Below are 6,494 nucleotides of genomic sequence, written 5' to 3' on the forward strand. Positions count from 1 at the left end.
TTTCATACACAAACTGTTACCTTTCATTAAATTCCCCTTTAGAAAAGAAGAATCTCTTTGGGAGCTGTAGCCTGGGGGATTTGTTTTGTTTATTTTCTTCAACAGTCATTTATCTGCTACTTGTAAAATACAAACAAGACTGGCAGAGAGGAAAATTTCTATTGAGTCCATGTAAAAATATTGAGTGCAGAAGTTAATGTCCATGTTAATGCTCAGAATGGTGGGGCTTTATACAATTTCACCATCTGATATCTGTGCCAAGGCCAAACCTCACCTCCTGCTGTGTTCAGCTGTTTTCCAAACGTGGCATTATCTCACCAGCAGCAAAACACTTGGGACTCCAAAACCCCAAGTTCCCAATGCCTGCAGAGGCCTTTGAACGTGCTCCTCAGCCCACATTTATAATCAGACTTCTCTTGAAGAAAATAAATTGATACAACAGGATTCAGTCACATCTAGGAGAGAGTAAGAGAGTAGATATTCAGACTAAATTGTGAGTTCAATAATCAGTGTCCTGATTAAGATAAGCTGGAAGTAATTGAGAAATCAAAAGCTTTTACACAATGAGTTTACTGTATTCCACACCTAACAACTCAATCCATCCATTTTTCCAGCAGCTCAGGCAATAAGTACTACTGGGATTTTCACTAATAATTCTACAAACAGTAATCATAGAAACAATCTTTTTTCCACAAGCATCAGTGAAATCTTAGCAGAGATACCATATTGCAATCTTTCACTGTTTTTTTTTTTTAATTGTGCCACAACTGACTCTTCTCATTTTCTTTCATCTCTGAAATACAAAAGGATTCTCACAATCATCCTATTTAAAAACAAATCTGATTTAAAACAATAGTTGTAAACATTAATAGGTTTAAACAATAATGATGACTTGCCTGCCATTCCATCTGTAGCGAAATCTGTGTTAATTCACAGTAGAATTTCTAATTTGTGTGATGCCACAAGAAACAGAGCTGTGCTCAATTTGCATGACCAGTAAACTATCAAAACAGGGAAAAATACATTTCTATATAAACACTGCCTTTTATTACAGCAAAAATTGATGCCTAAAATTAATTTATCCACTGAAAGGTTGTCATTTTCTCTAATTTAGGATATTTGGGAAAGGCTCCCAGTCCAATCTTTAAGGTGCACAAAAAAAAAAAGGCAGATATTCCTTGTCATCTTAGACATGCTTATCAATTTATGTTTTTGCATACAAGGATTTGGAAAAAAAACCAAAATATTTCAAATTCTTAATCATTATCTGCAGGAACATTTAGAAAATTTAAGTCCCGAAGGCAAAGTACAAATAACAGGAGAAAGTTGTTCCACTTTCACCTCTTGGGACAATTAAAATGTAACAGTCACCATTACCCTTCTGCAGTCAGTTAAAATCTATAACATGAGAAATCAATCTAAAAAAACACATGGAATATTTAAGGATTTTATAATCTAGAAGAAAGACTAATGTGCATTTTATAATATCTAAGAAATTGTATAATATGCAAAATTCACCTATCCTTCTCAATAATTCTCAAATTACTTTCCATAATCATGGTCTAGTTGGCAATTTCCAAGAGATGTCAGTAATAACAGTGATATTTAATTCAGTAATTAATTAAAAAACACAAGGTTTTTTTACTGAAGATAGTTTGCAGAACTGAAGTGTTTCTTATGCAGGTTTTCTGTCAGAAGAGTTTTCAGGTTCACAGGCAAATCTGAAAAGGTTATAATGGAAAATAAAGAAAAAATATTGCTTCAACCAGCTGGACCATGCTGTATCTAACAGCAGTTTGGGGAGGAAAACAATAAATATAATGTTTCCAAAGGACACAGTCACACTAGACAGTGCACACTTGTTCTGAAATACATCACACACCCAAGGTTATGATATAATCATCCATGTGATTTAGACAGGGAATTAACAGATCTCTTCCCTCTTCCACAGAGTGACCAGCAGAACTGATGAATGAGAAGGCAAAAATTACAGGTTTTGGAGACCTTTGAACAAAAGCCATTTAATCCACAGGAAATTAAGATCATATCTGAAAAGAGTCCTTGATTTGAACTGGGAATAAAAGTCTTCATAAGATTTGCCCATTGTTTCTCTGAGTTCTTCATCCTTTCTACTTGTACCAATAGGAAAAAAAAAATAACCAACCCAAAATACAGCCCTACAATGCACATGCCTGTAACAAGTTAGGAACAAGTATAAACAGAACATTTTGCAAACCAGTATATTTTAGAATTATTTTTTTAAAATCCTTCTGCACTGAGGGAGAAGCAATGCCTTCTCCCTCCACCCCCAGCTTCCTCTAAGTTTCATCTACATAAAACAGTGTAATGCTTTTATGTATTTCACATGTAGATCACCCACAACACTTACACAGCCTACCAAAAAATCATTTTCTGCAATAAATGTATTAAAATACAGGGAATGTAAAACTGTAGTTCCCTTCTAAGAAAGCTATTTCAAAGTGAAAGCATTCTAATGATTTCCTTACATTTTTTTCTGCCTAATAAGTTTCAGTCTTATAAGAATTATAACAAACATTATTTGAAATGTCGTAAGACACCGAGCAATTATAGGTCTGATTATTTTTTTTTAAGTACCAATTTAGAACTCAAATCTGCATTTTCTAGGTTTATTCTCAAATTCATCTCAGTAATTTATCACAGTTCTTTCGAAACCTGGCCTCTAGTTAATAAGGCTTCTACACATATGGTCTGACTTTCTAAAGGGCCTATTAGGAAAGAAAGAAAAAAGAAAAAAGAAAAGAAATTCCATTACTGTTTTCATGCTTTTTCATTGAACCATCACTGCATTCGCTTGCAATAACTCTAAAGGAGGATTATAAAAGTGCTTTCCCAGAATGTGTACTAAAAGGAAAGGAGCTCCAAACCTGGAGAGTGTCTGAAAGGGGCCTCTTGTGAAGTGAATTCTCCCATGCAGCCCTTTGAATCCCTTTGCCTGGTGGAGCTGCTGGGCCTCCACATACAATTAGCTATTACTGCAGCTTATCCCAAATACTTTCAGCAGCTCATCACAGCAGTGATTAGGAAAACCCTTATTGCATGTGTGTAATGGATCCATTAGCAGGATCCTACTTCACCTCGGAACAAGTTGAAACAATTTTCACTTTCTTAACACATCTTCACTGCATGTGGGCTTTTGAAGAGCCACATGTTAGTTACTTCTCTGCTCTCCACCATAAAGATTCTCTCCAGATAGCCAGGCTTTAGTGATCACAGTTTTATTTTGCGGTCCTGCTTTGACAAACATGAAATGTTTTCAGCTTGTTAACAGCGTGCATGCAAAGCAAAGCTCTGTTAAAAATCATTAATTTTATACACTAGGAGATGTAAAAATAAACCAAACAACCATCTGTACTCTTCACTGTTAGGCAACATTTGTTATCCTCTTATTGATGCGATTTCAAACTGGCTGGCCAAAATCAACATTTTGGATAGGCACACAGGGGAAATGGAATTAGCTGCTGTGTGGGGTAGAAGTCTTTGTGTTCCCAAGACAGCAATGCAGCAACTCTGTTTCTCTGCGTATTATCCCAAGTACATCATCCCCTTTGATAGTATTTATCTTTACGATCATGTCCCAACCACCCCATTACTGGTATTTTCCTTGAATATAATAGCTGCATATCACCATCTACTCATACTATGGAAAATCCCAAATCTTTTTATCCACTAATTCATGCAAGGGAATAAAGTGAAGGAGGACAAGAAACACCAATATCAGTCAAATACCTAAGTAGTCCTAAAGACCATCCATGAATTAAACTGTAAAGGGAAGGGAACAATGTCCCTCCACTTTTTCAGTTTTTGAACCAAAAACTTAAGGAATGCCCTTAAGGAATACACCTTAAGCCACATTGCTTCAGGGAAGAAAAAAAAAATAAAGCTGCACAGTTTGACAATTGCACTGCATCTAAAAAGCAGAACTGGAAAATCCACAGAGGGTGAAGAAGTGCCAAGGGAAACAGTGGAATTTGCTAGAAGCTTTGAATTGCAAATGGAAGGGGAAATCCTCTTCTGGAAAATATATTCAAACTCTATATACAGAACACACGAATGCCAAAAGAAATCTGATACCTTTCTCTCCCTTTTCACCTTTTGTCTTTCAACCTCTTTTTTCCTGTCTCACTACTTCATCTTTCCTTATCTTTTTTCTTCATTTATTGGTTGTGTTTTGTCACTGTTACTTTCTTACAGAGACAACAAATGCCAGTGTTTATTCTGCAGATCGTCTCAAAAGAAGGGCTCCATTTTTTCCCCAGGGCACGAAGCAAATCCCACAACATCACCCATGTTAGCAGTTCTTCCCTCGCATTCAGATCTCTGGTGTTTTCATTTGTCCAGGGCACGAGGATCCATCTCACCCCTGCAGCAAAGGGGCATTCCCAGAACACCAGCCCAGCACAGAGCAGCACTGCTGGGGCTCACCACCACCCCCTGCTTTGCTACCCAGCCCTAAGCACCAGATGCAGATGGTTGGAAAACTCCTGGAATGCGAGAGAATCTGCTGTACAAGTCCCAAAAACCCAGATTCAAGCTATGAATTGTGAATTACACAGATATAAATAAATTATAATTGAACCACTTATTTAGCTTAATATCAAGAGCTAATCTTACCATCCAGCAGAACTCAAAATCAAACAGCAGGCAAGTTTCTTTCCTCAGCAAGATGGTAGCATATCTCCAAGTGCCATGCTAAGCTCACTGTTTTAATTAGGGTCTGAGCCTGAACCAGAGAAGTCACTGATAGCCTTCAAATGAACAAAACTAATGCAAAAGTCCTGGGATCACAACTAGGCATTCAATCCAAAATTGCAATCCAACACAACTGCACATGCTTCCCATTTATGTCTAATGTCACATTTTCATTATGAAAACTAATTTGCAGGTTCTGGCCATGCCTATGAAAGGAGGAACAGCAGAGCTTTTACCATTTGCAGCACAAGCAGTTCAGCTGACCAAGCACTTTGTGAGCTATGTTGCTCTTGTAGGCCCACAATTCATTAAATCCCATCATGGCATTGTTTCCACCCGGAACAGGAAATCCTACACAAAACTTCAGCTATGCAAGTTTAACCCAAGTAACTAGCACAGAATTTAGCATGTGTCTTCTCATGAAATCAGAGTACAAATGCCACACTGATATCAGGAGCTAGCAGGCTAATTCTGAGAGATAGCAAAGGTTTTCCTAATTACAATATATAACCAGAAAGGCACCCAAACATCTGTTCTTCCTTTGCCCAAGCACATTAAGCAATTAAAAAACAACCAATCCAACAAGCAAAAACAAAACAGAATTTCAATCTTGCCTTAGCAATTGGATCTAGATATCTGAAAAATATCCAAGTTTCATCACATACAAAGCTGGAGGACAACTCATAAATAGTAGCAGTCAAACCTGGATTAATTAGACATTACTGTGTGGCTTTTTGATCAGAAGAACCAGGATACAACTGTATCTGCTAATAACAAAACCACATCCAGGTGGTTGATAAAGCTGTTCCTTTTGCTTTCCTTAGGTCTTAATACTACAGGCACGATAGGATTTTTAGTAGGATAGAAATGGAGAACTAGGACCACAGCACTATTAATTTCTTCCTTTCCATCCTGAAAATCATAATTTCCTTGTTTTTAAGGAAGAAATATGGTTACAAGTAAAGAAGTTTTACACCGTCAGGGTGAAGAATTGCAGAGACTCATCCCTGCAATTGTTTCCCAGTCAGTAGCAGTTTGTAAACTAAAGAAATTACTTCCCAGAGTAACCAGACACATGACCAGCTTCTCTGACCATTACCCATACATAATTCTTCTAAGCAAATACACTTTTTGATCACAGAATTTCCACAGCAAAGGAGTTTTAAATTTCAAGAGCACCAGGAGAACACTCACAGATCATCACTTTATACCATATTTTGGACACAATCTCCACAAGTCCTTTTATCTCCAGAGCTCAAGGACTCACATTCCCCAGGGCAAAAAGGATTCACTCAGTGCACCAAAGACCAGGGAGCTGCAGGCTGGACCCCACTACAGACCAACCTCATTCATCACCTATCACCCAGGCTGAGAAGGAGCAGGGACTGCACCAACCCACTCTCCACTTGTCCCATCTTTGGCACACAAATACCTGGCAAGCAGCAGGCTTGAGCCTCTCTTTGAAGACTTTCTGCAGCAGCTCTGCTTGCCTAAAGCTCCTAACAAGAGTTAAATACTGCCAGGTAAACAGTTCAGGTGTGTCAAATTGCTCTCTGCACCACCATGAGCAATGCAAGAAGTGCCTCACCTGTGTGTGAGGGTCAGCATGGAAGTAGATATTGGCTATGATAGCCTTTCCTCACTTCTGTGAGGATTACACCAACCCCAAAATTAAATGTATCAGTTTATAATCAATTGCACTTTCATCCAAAGATCTTAAAGCAGTTCTCAAACATCAGTAACTTCCAGGTGCCCCCTGAGAG

The 6,494-nt window shown here is 37.9% G+C and overlaps 1 long non-coding RNA gene across 1 annotated transcript in view; it reads right to left on the reverse strand.

Annotated features, from left to right (window-relative positions):
* Positions 1–6,209, reverse strand: part of LOC148183021 (uncharacterized) — a 28,113-nt gene extending 21,904 nt beyond the window's left edge. Inside the window, exons 1-2 of the long non-coding RNA XR_015773954.1 lie at positions 6,164–6,209; positions 275–455 (exon numbers count right to left, since the gene is read on the reverse strand). This is a non-coding gene — a long non-coding RNA (uncharacterized LOC148183021). The remainder of the gene's footprint in view (positions 1–274; positions 456–6,163) is intronic.
* Between the last annotated feature and the right edge of the window lie 285 nt (positions 6,210–6,494).

The sequence above is a fragment of the Pseudopodoces humilis genome, chromosome 16 (assembly GCF_049639895.1).
Source record: "Pseudopodoces humilis isolate 2021_Gansu_Grassland_sample_001 chromosome 16, ASM4963989v1, whole genome shotgun sequence".
NCBI lineage: Eukaryota > Metazoa > Chordata > Aves > Passeriformes > Paridae > Pseudopodoces > Pseudopodoces humilis.